We start from the raw sequence: 14876 nt of genomic DNA, 5'->3' as shown, positions 1-14876 counted from the left end.
CGGTTTCTAAATTAATAGATAACTTTTTTTGTTTTTTAATATAAAGCATTTCCATGAATTCCCTCTTTCTCTCATTACTTTCACTATGCAAAATTTGAACATGATCCCAGTCAGACTCGTGGTCAACATCAACAAATGCCTTTGTATGTCTGGCAAGAACACTTTTATAACAGCGTCCTAAACCACCTTTTTAAAATTATCCAAAGGATCCTTGCAAAAATTTATCACCGAATCCATTTTAAATGGAATGCGGAAAATAGTATGAATTTTAAATTTTTTAACATGAGTTCAATAGTTTTAGAAATTTGACCAAAAAATGGAAGAACAAAAGTATTAAACAAACTATATTGCTTTAACTCTTTCTGATTATCTGCAAGCAAATTATTAATGTCTTTGTTTTTGATTTGTTGAACTCTAATTGCAATATGTTTCTCAATTAACTCATTTGGATAATGATTCAGAAATAGGATATTCCTAACAATATTCAAATTTCTTGTGTGAAATGAATAAATTTTAAATTCTACCTGAATATGTACTTTTTCTGTACCAATTGGTAAAAATATTACCATTCCAACCTTTAATTACTTCTATGTCCAAAAAACTGTTTTTATAATCCTGTTCTATTTCATGAGTGAATTGAAGTTTTGGATGAAAAATGTTAAAAGTATCAATGACAATCTGTAACTTTTCCAGAGGAACACTTAATAAGGTATCGTCGACAAACCGAAAATAAAAAGGCAAAACAAAATCTAATTTCCGAAAAACAAAAACCTACAAATCTTCCATCACTACTTCTGCTAAAATCGGAGAAATGACTGAACCTATGGGAGTACCAGACTTCTGTTCAGAGGAAGAGAAACTTCAATTCACTCATGAAATAGAACAGGATTATAAAATCAGTTTTTTGGACATAGATGTAATTAAGGGTTGGAATGGTAATATTTTTACCAGTTGGTACAGAAAAAGTATATATTCAGGTAGAATTTTAAATTTCCTTTCTGTTCATCCCTTTCAAAACAAAATTGCAGTAATTAAAAACTTAATTGACAGAGCTTTAGGTTTGTCCCATTATTCATTTCACACAAGAAATTTGAATATTGTTAGGAATATCCTATTTCTGAATCATTATCCAAATGAGTTAATTGAGAAACATATTGCAATTAGAGTTCAACAAATCAAAAACAAAGACATTAATAATTTGCTTGTTGATAATCAGAAAGAGTTAAAGGAATATAGTTTGTTTAATACTTTTGTTCTTCCATTTTTTGGTCAAATTTCAAAAACTATTGAACTCATGTTAAAAAAATTAAAAATTCATACTATTTTCCGCATTCCATTTAAAATGGATTCGGAGATAAATTTTTGCGAGGATCCTTTGGATAATTTTGAAAAGGGTGGTGTTGTCAATAAGATCACTTGCAGGATCTGTGGGATGAATTACGTGGGACAAATTGCAAACTTCTTACTACTAGGATAGAGGAGCACAAAACTGATGTTCGTTTAGGACGCTGTTATAAAAATGTTCTTGCCAGACATACAAAGGCATTTGTTGATGTTGACCATGAGTTTGACTGGGATAATGTTCAAATTTTGCATAGTGAAAGTAATGAGAGAAAGAGGGAATTCATGGAAATGCTTTATATTAAAAAACAAAAAAAGTTATCTATTAATTTAGAAACCGATTTTGATGGGTTGAACAAAAGTTATGCTAATATGATTAATTACATATAACGTAGCTGTTTCATGAATTCTGTTTTTCTTTTACTTTCTCTATTTCTGATGTAATTGTAACAGATATTTATATTGTGTTTACAACAGATTGGCCTACTGACCCTCATTCGATTCTCAGATATCAAAGAGAGAGCACCTGGTCTTGGGTGCTACGGATAATACATCCGTGTTTGAATATTAAAGAAACTCGCAAAAATCTGTGATACTTTTCCTAAAAGTTTGTCAAAAGATATATTATTTACGGAAACCTCGATAAACTTTTTTGAAATATTTAAAAGTGCTCAAATTTACTTAAGATTTAATGAGGAACATATCCTAGGCTTAATAATGCATAAATTTGTGTTACTAAAATTCCCCAAAATTTGTGGAATATTAATTTTTTGTAAACTTCAGCTGGAACGCAGCAATGGAAGAGCTTCGCTCTGAGGGTACCGCCATGTTAGTCACGGTAGTCTCTGCTCCAGGTAATTATGCTTCGTTCAGTGTCTCCAGAACGTGGGATTTTTCGGCCCCCACCATTCTCCCATCTGGGAGCGATGTATTCAAACGTAGCGTGTCGGTGAGTCGGCTCTGCTACATGTTGCGTAGGCCAGCCTCCTGTAGAGTGTAGAGCCGAAAATACACGAGCACGAGCCCGAGCCCCCCCGACTTCACGATTCGTTTTCGGTGGCTAACTGGCTATTTGGAGGCGTTTTTAAGTAAACTGAATTTCGCAGGGTGTCAAGAGAATGAAAGTTCAGGCAATTTCGCTATGTTCTATAATTTTGGAAAAAAATAAGGAAATTAATTCTTATCAAGCCTTCTTGCGGAATTGTCTTGCACTTTAAAAAAAATTATTTTGATTAAAAAAATGTGCTTTCAAATTTGCGTAAGCTTACGAGAAAATCGGGAATTTTGAAACGATTAGAAAATAATTAAAATTTGTACAGATTTTTTAAAGAATTTTTTAAGGTTTCACGAAAATGAAAAAAATTCTTTTAGGTTTGTATGAATAATTAATAGAATTTTTATTTTGAAAAATTGATTTTAAAAAATTCCAATACATTTTAAACTATATTTAAAATGTTCAATAAAGAATCTGACGATTTTAAGGCAATCTTTTTAATTTTGCCGAATTTCAAAGAAAATCGGGAAAAAATTAAATAGTTTTTAATGATTAGAAAGCTTAAAAGGTCCGACAAGATTAGAAACAGAACTTTTTCAAGATTGGTAGGAAAATTTTTAATGACTTCTTATTTTAAAACCCTACTTTATGAGAATATTGTAAAAGATTTTTTAAAATGTGAAAGGATTTCCTAAAATTTAAAAGAAGAGTGTAGATGATTTTAAAGCAAAATGTGTCAATTTGATAAGATTATAATAAATAAATCAAAATGCAGTAAATGCAAGAAATATTGAGAAGAATCGAAGAGATTAAAATCGAATTTTAAACTTAAATTCTGTTAGAAACTTAGATTTTTAAAGAATTCAAACATAAACTTTAGAAACTTTAAAGGAATTCCGAAATATTTCAAGGCTGTAAAACTATTTTTCTTAAAATTCCTGGGAAAAATTTAAAAGATTATGAGTCAATTTTTTCACATCTTGATTGAAGGAACATAATTCTTTTTAGACCTTCTTGTGCAATTTTGTTGCATAATTTTTTTATTATACGTTGGTTTAAAAATCTACTTTGAAATTTATGTAAGTTTAAGAGATATTTAAAAATTTTCAAAGGATTCAAATATAATTAAAACTTGTAAAGATTTTTCAAGAATTTTGTAAGTTTTCACAAAAATGAACAAAATTATTTTAGGTTCCTAGAAATATTTAAAATAATTTTTTATTTTGAAAAATGTGCTTTAAAAGAAAATTAAAGAAGATTTTTAAACACATCAATTTCCTAAAATTTTGAAAAAGAGTGTAAATGGTTTTAAAATCAAAATTTTTAATTATAATTTTTAAAAAATGTAAATAATCGATTAAATTCAATAAATATTGAGTAGAATTGATGAGATTTAAAAAGAATTTAAACTGCAGATGAGTTTTAGAAACGTAGGATAATCTGATTTAAAAAACCGAAAAACCTAAAAAATTTTGTAGAATAAGAAAGATGCGCCTGGAAATTGTGCACAATTATCAGTATTTAAAATTTAAATTCGAATGATTAAATAAAAATTAATTTCAGCACATTTCTTCTCAAGCAAAATCCCCGTTTTTAATCGCAAGAGGTTCCATGACTTCCAATTAGAATAAGTAATTACATCAGTTTTTAAAATTCAAAAAAGGTAACTTGGAATAAGTTGAATGAGATTTAAAAAAAGTTTATTTTAAGTACACATAAAATTTGCTGAATTATTTCTAAAAATTTGGAAACATTGAAAATTGTAGTATTTAAATACACTTAACATTTAAGACTTTTATATTAAATTTTGATAAGATATAATAGATATGTATGTAAAATGAAAAAAATAATAATAAAATTCGATAAACGAAGGACTTTCACATAATGAAAGAAACTCCTGGAAAAAATGTAAATAATTGTTTTGGAATAAATTCTAACAGAAAATTGAAAAAAGATTACAAAACATTTTTTATTATTTCCTAAAATGTCTAAAAAGCACGTAAATATTTTGAAGAAAAATTTTGTAATTATTCGATGTTACTTAACTTTAGAAAAATTAAGGAGTATAATTCTTTCAAATTTGAGTAAGTTTAAGAACTATTCAAAAATTTAGAAACGATTTGAAAATAATTAAAACTTGTAAACATTTTTAAAGGAATAATGAACATAACTTTTTATTTCCGAAAATCAATTTTAAAATATTATTTTTAAACATTTCAAAACATTGCAAAAGATTTCAAATATTCACAAAGCATCTGAAAAACTTTAAAGGTTTTTTTTTAATTTTGCAGAATTAAAATAAAATAAGGAAAAATTTGAAATAAAAAGTTAACAAAAATTAAATAATCAAGTGAATTCAGGAAGTATTTAGTAGACTTGATGAGATTAAAAAAAATTTTAACTTTAGAAGTGTTTTAGAAACGCAAGATGAACTTTCGGAACTTTAAAAGAATCTCGAAAGGTTCCAGGAGAATAAACATAGTTTCATAAAATGTTTTGGAAGTTTTAGAAGATTATAAGGAAATTTTTTTCTACATTTTGAATGATTTTTTTTTTTATAAAAACTAGAGAGAGAGTTACCAATATCTTGAAGAATTCAAAACGTTTTAAATTTAGGAGAAATTTTCCTAATATTTTTTTAAATCTTTAAAAATAAAAAGAAAATGTCTTAAAAATCTCCTAGGATCTTTTCTGACACATCTGATATATTCGAAAATATATATTTTTTAATTTTCTTAAAAATCTTATAATAATTATTTACATCTAAATTTGTAAACAAACTGATAATACTTATTTTATTGTATATGAAATCTTTACCAAATCTCTAATGCTTTAAAAAACTTATCTCAACATTGCAAAATTTAGCTTTTACAATTTCATTGTAATTGTAAAAAAATTTGTTGTAATTGAAATTGATTGTAAATAATTGTAAAATAAATCCAACAAAATTTATCTTATGAAGAAATATCTCATGATTATAAAAAGAGAAAAAAATGGTAAAGGTAAGACTTTGTATCATTTTAATAATTAATGAACATATTGTTAGATTATTTTTCCTTGATTCTGGCCGAGGGTCAAAAATGGTACGAAAAACTGTCGTGAAATTTCCAAAATCAAACTGTAATCTCTATACATCAATTTTTTAAATTAAAAATAGTAATACTTTTATAAATATTGCCAAAATTTATTTGAACATGATACACATTGATTTTTGTTTAAAAAATTCCTGTAAATAGTTGGTGTTTCTTAAATTTTACGATAATTGTGTACCATGTTTATCCTTAGGGAATAGATTTCAGGAATAAAATTATAAAAATATATCCATTAGTTAGTAAAATACTATGAAGAATCGCCTTTCAAATTATAGTTGAAGTTAAAGAAATAGATATTTCTCTTATTGTTTTTTAGCAAATGATTTTTCACTCAACGTAAAGCAGATTCAAATACACTTCAAAAATAAAAATAAGAAATTTCAGATATTCACGCAGTTTTCTGTTCAGAAAATCCCACACATTTTTAAATGAAGTTCCTATCCGCACCACATTCAAAGGAAAATTTAACAACATTTTTGTCAAACGATTAGTCTTTTGAATGAGGTCAAGTTGATAACTTTTTGGATTTTTCTCTTAAAATCCTCAAAGTTGTGATTATAGCCTAAAATAGCATGAAAAGAGATGTATCAAAAAAGAACCTAGAGGACTTTAAATTATTTTATTTTATTGGACTTAAAAAAATATTAGAAAAATTTGAGCCTTTTTAAAAGATGTTTAGGACATTTAGAAGTTTGTAGTATCAACGAATGTTTGATAAATTTTGAGAAATTTTTTCAAGTTTTTAAATATTTCTAATACGTTTAAAACAAAATAAATTCCAACAAAAATATTTTTAACTTACTACATTTTTCTTAAAATTTTAAAAAAGCATTCAAGATGTAAAAAACTTGACTTATATAATCTTCTAAAATTTGCACAGGAATTTTAAGAAAAATAATTTAATCTCCTTGAAATCTTTCGGAATTCTCTTAAAGCTTCTAAAGTTTATTTTTTTGAAATCTCTGAAAATGTACATTTTCAAAAAATTTAAGTTTAAAATTATATTTGAATCTCTACCATTCTTCTAAATATTTCTTGAATTTACTGGATTATTTACGTTTTTTAAAACTTTTTAATCTTATCAAATTGAAACTTTTGTAAATAAAAATTATAAAAAATTTTCAAACGATTATTAGAAAAATAATTATTTTTTTCGAATATTTTCAGACCTTCTAATCTTCTAATTTTTAAGAATTATTAAAATTTTTCCTGACTTTTTTGCAAGTTCTAATTATTTTATTTTTTAATCGTTTCAAAATTTCTAAATACCTCGTAAACTTACTAAAATTTAAAAGCAAATTTTACAAACCAACATAGACATAACGAAAAATGGTGCAACAAAATTGCGCAAGAAGGCTTAATAAGTGGATTTCCGTTTCCGGCATGAAAGTGTAAAGTAGTGGGAATTGTTGATGCTGAGTTTTTCTAATATTGTGGTGAAATTTGAGGTGAGTGGATTGTGGAAGTGTGTAGAAGGGTGCGGAGGTGAGAGATCTAATTGAGGGATTGTGAGATTGCAAAGGCGAGGTAGATATTTTGCAGGATTGAGACAGATTTGTGTGGAAGGTTGTTTGGAGATATGTGACAGGGTTGGAAGACTGTTTTGACGGATTGTTAGAGCTGGAAGTGTTCAGCACGCCTAAAGAAGAGATAAAGGAAAGGAGGGCAAGGGGGAAGTATAAAAAAACTATAGAAAAGGAAAGATTAACAGCAAAAAGCGTAAGGTCAATAGAAGCATTTATCAAAAGGAAGAGAGGGGAAAGGGAAAGCAGTGAAGAGAAGGAAGATATCGGGGCGAGTGTAAAATACCAGAAAATGTTTAGATCGCCGCCGGAAAAAGCAGAGTTTGGTAGGGAAAGGCGATAACAGTAAGGGTGCTGACGGTAGCGGAGATGAAAATGAAGTGTCGATGAAAGTAGAAAGACTAAAGGAAATTAGAGAAGTGATGATAGAGGTAATGGGGATCTATGAAGAAAAGCAGGAGAGAAGGGGAGAGGAATTAAAGAAGGAAATTAGGCGGAAAATGGCTGAAGTTAAGAAAGACATAAAAAAATGGAAAGAAATCCGGGAAAAGTTAGAAAAGAGGATGGCGTCATTAGAGCAAAAACTAGAGAATCAGGAAGAGGTTAATAATACAAAGGTAGAGGAAATAAGAGGTAGGATGAAGAAACTTGAAAGCTCGAACGGGGATTGCAATGGGGGGCGAGAGTGGGAATAAGGATTTGGAAAGGCTGAGAAAAATAGAACAAAGAATAGAAATAAAATAGAGGGAAGAAAGAAAATTAAACATAGTGATAAAGGGTATAAGATTAGAGGGGAAGGGGTGGACGAAGCACTAAAAAGGATTGATGCTAAGGTAGAGATAGAGGAAATGCGAAATGTAGGAAGAGAAGTGAGAAGAGAGGAAATAATGGTACTGGTGAAACTCAAGAAATGGGAACATAAGAGGGAGGTGATGACAAAGAAGAGGTTATATGGTAGTTCAGAGAGAATAGAGGATGATTTGACATAAGCAGAAAGGAAGACGCAGTATAAATTAAGGAAAATAGCGGAAGAGGAAAGAAAAAAGGGAAAGAGAACATGGGTTAAGTATGGGAGAATTCAGATAGATGGAGTATGGTGGGATTGGGATGAAGAAAGGGAAGATATAGTAAGAAATGAGGTGCAGGGAAACTAGAAGAGGAAGGAACGGGAGATAGGAAAATAAGAAATATTAAGAAGGAAAAAAATATGGGAAACGAAAGCAGGGAAGAATTGAAGATTTGTTACTGGAATTTAGCAGGATTGGAGAGAAAGGATAAGGAGTTTATGAGAAATTTGACACAATGGGATGTAGTCATAATGATGGAGACGTATCTGGATGAAAAGTGATGGGAAAGAGTAAGGGGAAGGTTACCAAGAAGTTACCAATGGCAAGTGCAAAATGCAAAGAGGAATAATAAAAGGGGCAGAGCAATGGGTGGAATGGTGATGGGAGTAAGGAATGAATGTATAACAGGGAAAGATAAGAAAGACAGGAATAAACAAAAAGTAGGAGTAATAGTAGAAGAGGCTATGATGGGAGGAGAGAAGTGGAAGGTAGTGGGGATTTATGTGAACGGTGATATGCAGGAGAAAGCAGAGGAGATTAAAGAAATGATTGAAGAAAAAGAAAGTAGAGATTAGGATGATAATAGGTGATGATTTCAATGCGAGAACAGGAGACAGAGGAGGAAGGGAATGGGGAGAAGAGAGAGGAAGAAAATCTAAAGATAAGGTACTAAATGGGGAGGTAAAAAAGTTGTTGAAGAGCTTGGAGGAGTTGGGATGGTATATCTTAAACGGGAATATAGAAGGGGATGAAAAAGGAGAATATACACGCTCAGGAAGTGAAAGGGGAACGGTAATTGATTATGCGATAGTGGATGATGAGGTAAGAGAGAAGGTTAAGAAACTAGAGGTAGGAAAATATATTGCTTCAGATCACTTTCTCTTAATAGTGACATTAGAGGGGCAAAAAAGAAATAGCAATATGAGTAAAAGGGGAACAAGTGTAAAAAGCATTGGAAAAGGGGATTGGTCAAGGGAAGGAAAAGAACAGTTCAGAGAAAAAATAAGAAATATCAAAATGGGAGAGGGAAATGTGGACGAGGAGATGGGAAAAATTATAGGAGAAATAAAAATTGGATTCGAGTGCACAAACAAAAATGAAGTTAGTAAAGGGGGGAATAGAAGTGAGTGGGATGAGGACTGCAAAGAGACAAAAAAGGAGGTCAGAAAGGAATTAAGAAAGTGGAGAGTTAAAGTTTTAGGAATAATGAAGGATGGAAAGGCACCTGGTATAGATGAGATTCCAAATGAAGTACGAAAATATGGAGGGAAGGAACTAGAGCAATGGGCATAGATAGTGTGTAATAGGGTATAAAGAGGAGAAGGGTGGTCAGAGTTATGGAAATAAGGAGTAGTTACACCAATAGTAAGGCAAAGGAGAGGAGTTTAAAGATTATAGCGGTGTGGCGCTGATGTCAACACTGTATAAAGTATATGTAACTGTTCTTTCGGAGAGATTGAAGATAGAAGTTGAAGGAAAAAAGATCGAGCCCCCGAATCAGACAGGGTTTAGAAAAGGAATGGGGGTGGTAGACAACATTTATGTTCTGAACTCTCTAGTAAATAGGAGAATTAAATAGTACATAGCTTCTGGTTGGTGAGAGGTGTGAGACAAGGGTGTCCTCTGAGCCCACTTTTATTTAATTTATTAATATCAGACTTGGAAGAAGAAATGAGGAGAAAGGGTTGGGGAGGAGTTAGGATAGGGAAGGAAAAGATACACACTGGCATGCGCAGACAATATTGTGTTGATGGCAGAGGATGAAAAAGGGATGGCGGGAATAATTACAGACTTAGAGAAATACTTAGATGGGGAAAAGCTGAATGTAAATGTAGAGAAGACAAAGATAATGAGGTTTATAAAAGGAGGGGGGGAGGAAGAAAGAATGGAAAGGAAGATGGAAAGAAATAAAGTTAGAAGAAGTCAAAGAGTATAACTATTTGGGATATATCTTGCAAACGAATGGAGATCATACAGCTCATATAAGAGAAAGGATAAAAAAGGCAGCAGGGGTAATGGAACAGATATGGGGAATAGGGAAAAGAAGGTTAAAAAAAATTGGAGAAAGAGAATGTGGTTATTTGATACGCTAGTATGGCCGGTATTAGGTTATGGAGCAGAGATGTGGGGATGGAAAGAAAGGAAAGATATTGAGAGTTTACAGGAAAGGTATATAAGGTGGACAGTAAGGGCAGACTGGAGGACGCTAGGATATATGGTGAGAGAAGAAGCGCAAAGGGATAAGTTAAGTATTAGAGCAGGAAAGAGGGCATGGAAATTTGAGACGAAGCTGAGGGAGGGAAAAGGAGGGGAGTTGGCGAGAAAGTGTTTGATGGAGGTAGAAGAGAGGAGAGGGAGGGCGATCGAATTAACGAGATGGGAAGAAGAAAGGAAGGAGTTCTTTAATGATAGAGAAATAGAAGACGGGACTGGAGTAAACTATGAAGAATTGGAGAAAAGGGAGAGGGAAAGACAATTAATAGAAAGATGGGGGGGCGATTGAGGAATCAAAATACAATAAATAGTATAAGATGATAAAAAAGGAAGGGGTGCCAAAGTATTTAGAAAAGGGATGGGGAGAGAGAAGGTGGACGAGAATATCAAGATTTAGACTGGGAAACGAGGTAAGGGAGGGGGTGTACTGGGAAAAAGAAGAGAACAGAAAGTTTAGAATATGTGAATGGGAGGAGGAAACATGGGAGCATGTATGGGAAGGATGTAGGAGAGGAATGGAAGATAAAGGAAGCTGGCAAGAAAATGTGGTTAAGATTCTAGGGGAAGATGGATTAGGAGCAGAATGGATGAAGGAGTTGGAGGGTGCTAGGGGAGCGAATGAGGGAGAATGAAAGAATACACGTAAAAAAGGTAAATGGAGGTATAAAAAAAGTGAAAGAAAAAGGAAACTGAAGTCGCTTAGATTAGAAGCGTGAAAATTGTAATTAATGGTAAAGTAAAAGTTAAGTAGACTAAGATGCGTTTGCGTTGTCATGCTCTCTCTCTCTCTCTCTCTCTCTCTCGCTTGAACTCTCGCTTTCGTTCGTTCGCTCACTCACTTGCTAATAAGTCCTAAATTGTGCTATCGCTGGAAATAGAAATAAGGAACTAGATATAAGACTTTATGTAAATTGTTGTAGATAATTGTATATATAGAAAGTATAAGATTGTAAAAAAATAAAGATTTAAACGGAAAGATTGTAAGGAATGAAAGTCATGTAAACCCTTAGCGGACAAATTATGAATAAAGAAGGCTTAATAAGAATTAAATTCCTTATTTTTTCTAAAATTATATAATATGGCAAAATTACGAAATAATTTTTAAAAATTCTGATCTTATTTTAAATTTTCTCTCAGAATTCATTTAATTTTTGGTTGAAAAATAATTTTTTAAATGAAAATCAAAATATATGTTTAAAAATTGAACTATTCTGCTGTAAATTCGATTGTGTGTGTTTTTTTAAAACATTTTTCAATTTAAATTCATTTCTTCCATCGAAAATTAAACTATTTTAAATTTAAAATTTTGTAAAATAACTATTTTGGTTGATAATTTAACTGTTTTGTTGAAAATTCGATTTTGTTGGTAATGAAAAACATTTTCTTATACTAAAAATTAAACTGTATCATTTTTGGTTGAATTTTTATGGTAGGAAATTGACATTTCTCAGTCAAAAATTCTTATTTTTTGGTAGAAAATTATTCTTCTTGTTTAAAAATTCATCTATTTTAAGCAAGAATTCATTTCTTTGGATGAAAATGCATTTTTCGTGAAACTTCTTTTATTTTGGTATAAAATGGTTAAAATTTCATCTATTTTTTTAGAAATTAAACTATTTTGCTGAAAAATTGTTGGTTGTAAATTGATTTTTTAAACTGATAATTTAACCGTTTTTCGTTGAAAATTTATCGATTTTGTTAACAAAAAGTTTTGTTCTTTTAAAATTAATTTTGAAACTGTTGAATTTCTGTTTTCGGTAGAAAGTTATTGATTTGAAAATTAAACTATTTGTTTGCAAATTTAATGTTTTGCTTGGAAATTTAAATATTTTGTTGAAACTTTGATTTTTTGAGATTGATAATTATTTTCCAACTGAAAATTTTTCTATTCAATTTTTCAATGAAACATTACAATTTTAGTTAAAATATAATTTATTTCGTTTCAAATTCCATTTTTTGTCTGAAAATTTAACTAGTCCATTTTTGATCGAATACTTGTTTTTTTTTAATTCGTTTCTGCAGATGAAAATTGAACCATTTTTTCGACACTTTTTTTGTTGAAAATTTTTCTTTTTAGTTATAAATTTATCTTCTTTGTTGGCGAATAATTCTTCTTTAAAAATTCATTTGTTTTAGATAAAAATTAATTTTTTCAACTGCAAACTTTAGTATAAACTACAATGTTTAAGTTAAAAAATGTATTTTTAAAAGTAATTTCTTAGGTTGAAAAATTAAACTATTTTGTCGAAAACTTGTTTTTTATTTGTTAAAAATTATTGTTTACTAAAAATATGACTAAGACATGCAGCACTTAATTTGAAACATTTTAGACCCAGAAGTCTTGTCTTCTATTCCTATATCTATTTACATCAAGTCAATTATATTTGCCTCTTCGCAATAAGCCTAATGGTTCTCAGGTAACTTGGGATTTCAAAACCTGAATAAATTTGAGGATCAGCTAGATCGTCATTCGTGAGGTCGGGAGAGCTCGGGTTCCTGCTCGTGCATTTTCGACTTTACAAAGGCTGCGCTTCGCAGCATTTAATAGAGTCGACTCATGGACACGCTACGTTTGAATGTGTTGCTCCCAGATGGGAGAGTGGTGGGGGCCGAAAAATTCCACGTTCTGGAGACACTGGAGTGAGCAAATAGTCCTTTTTTTCTATTCGTTCCTCTAGAATCTAGGCAATAGCTTTACAAATATGATAGTTAAAAATGTCACATTTTATTAATTCTATTTCAAAATGGACCGTATAAGTGCCTTGACATGATTTAAGGACCGCGTTTGGTCGAACTCGACACTTTTTTGATAATGGAACATTAATTTTCAACTCTTTATTTACACCTCGTGAATGGTGTGTGTCGAAATTATTATTAAAAAAGCAGTAAAATATATATTTTTTAAATAGAAAATTAACATTTGTAGAAAAAATTAGTTTTTGCTCTAATTTTTTTACAGGGAGAAATTGGGAAAACCGAAATTGAGAATGTGTTTTTTAAACCTTATCCCACATTTCTATGCCAAAAAAGTGAAAAAATAAATATTGAGAAAAAAATTCAGTGTTTTACCGTCTGTGTCAGACGTCTCGAAATTCAGGCCTATACTGAGCAAAGGGTCGTACACTGAATGCACTGACTACACTCACTGCTCTCTTGATTGCTCGCTTGACTGCTCGTGATTGCTCACAATTCACAATCTCTCGTTGACTCCTACGAACTCGCTCACGATTTAGGAATAGCTTAAGAGAGTTCGGCTGATTTCACTTGATTTTCAGTGAGTTCAAAAAATCTAATCTTTTTCAAAAGATCCACTGAGATACCGCTGATTTCAGATCATGGCACAAAGTGTTATGCTTGCGACATTTACTTTCAAACACTATACCCCTTGATTCGAGAGTGAATAGCCCCTCGGGTTTACCTTACACGAATGTAAAATTTTTTTTTATTAACTTTTCATCGCTAAGGGGTAAAAGTAATTTTTAGAGAATATTCGAATAATTATTCAACTAATTATTTCTCTGAAAAAAATAAGGTTATTTTTCGTACGAAAAGGTTGTTTAAAAAAGAACATAAAAATTAAATTAAAATTTTTTAATTAAATACACGTCTATGAAAAATAAGTTGTTTTTTACAAATTACAAAAATGGTATTTTTCGTAATTTTTTTAATTATTTTACTTCAACAGAAAAAGGTTTTTCTTACTTTTTCCTCTAAGGTTATTTACTTCCACAAACGTCTTCCATTTCATAAATTTTAAAACCGCTGATTTTTTTTATGAAATTAGGAAAATATAGTGGACCAAAATTTGGAAAAAATTAGCGAAATTATTTTCTAATGATTTCCACAATCTTGAAATTAATGTTAAAATGTTAGATATAGTGAAGTTGTAGGAAAATTTTTCACTGACTGAAAAACCATGATTAATTAAAATTTCAGTATTAAAAAAAAAGTATTGATATAAATAATATTTGTGAAATAAGCTATTTTTATTCAGATATGTGTTATCGCCTTTTTAATGCAGACAAATAAGATAAATGAGTTTCCAGTTGGTATTTCAGAAGACTTTATCTTCTAATTATGAATATCAAACCGAGATTGTAGATATCGTATACGTTTATCAGTAAAATTGTAAAAACACGAAAATAGCTGGAGTAAGTCTGATTCAATCGAAAGATTATTTATTGAAATAGATAGTAAAATCGAATTAAAAAATATCGTCTAACGTATTGTTTTAGTAAGAACCAATTAGAGTGACCAAATCAGCAGCTCTAATTTTTATTTAAATAATCATGTAAATTCTGTACAATATGTTAATTAGTGTACAAACTTTTCAGAACTTCCAATTTTTTTAAAGCGAATCGTTTTTTTCCTTTCGTTTAAAATTGAATTTAACAGTCACAATTTTGTCAGCAGTTTAAACATTTGATTCAATTCATTACTTCAGTGGGTAATTTATCGAAAAAAATGTGATCACAATTTACTTTATGTTCAGGAATGGCTAAAAATGTGGAGCTTTTTCTTTGAAAACTGTTGTAAATTTATAATCTAAAGAGAAGTTTGTTGTCTGTTTTAAACTCTTAGAACCAATCGTTGAATAACTCAAAACTGGCCTCGACAATATTTAGAAAATTACGCCAGCTGCCGC

General features: G+C 30.2%; 2 protein-coding genes across 3 annotated transcripts in view; one reads left to right on the top strand and one right to left on the bottom strand.

Annotated features, from left to right (window-relative positions):
• LOC117181651 (collagen alpha-1(IX) chain-like) overlaps positions 1–14876 on the top strand; it is a 187678-nt gene that overhangs the window by 4044 nt on the left and 168758 nt on the right. The gene's annotated exons all lie outside the window — the stretch shown is intronic.
• LOC117181676 (lipase 3-like) overlaps positions 1–14876 on the bottom strand; it is a 62713-nt gene that overhangs the window by 1512 nt on the left and 46325 nt on the right. The gene's annotated exons all lie outside the window — the stretch shown is intronic.

The sequence above is a fragment of the Belonocnema kinseyi genome, chromosome 1 (assembly GCF_010883055.1).
Source record: "Belonocnema kinseyi isolate 2016_QV_RU_SX_M_011 chromosome 1, B_treatae_v1, whole genome shotgun sequence".
NCBI classification, from domain to species: Eukaryota; Metazoa; Arthropoda; class Insecta; order Hymenoptera; family Cynipidae; genus Belonocnema; species Belonocnema kinseyi.
The sequence above is the reverse complement of the archived record's forward strand: the minus strand, read 5'-3'. Positions and strand labels throughout refer to the sequence as shown.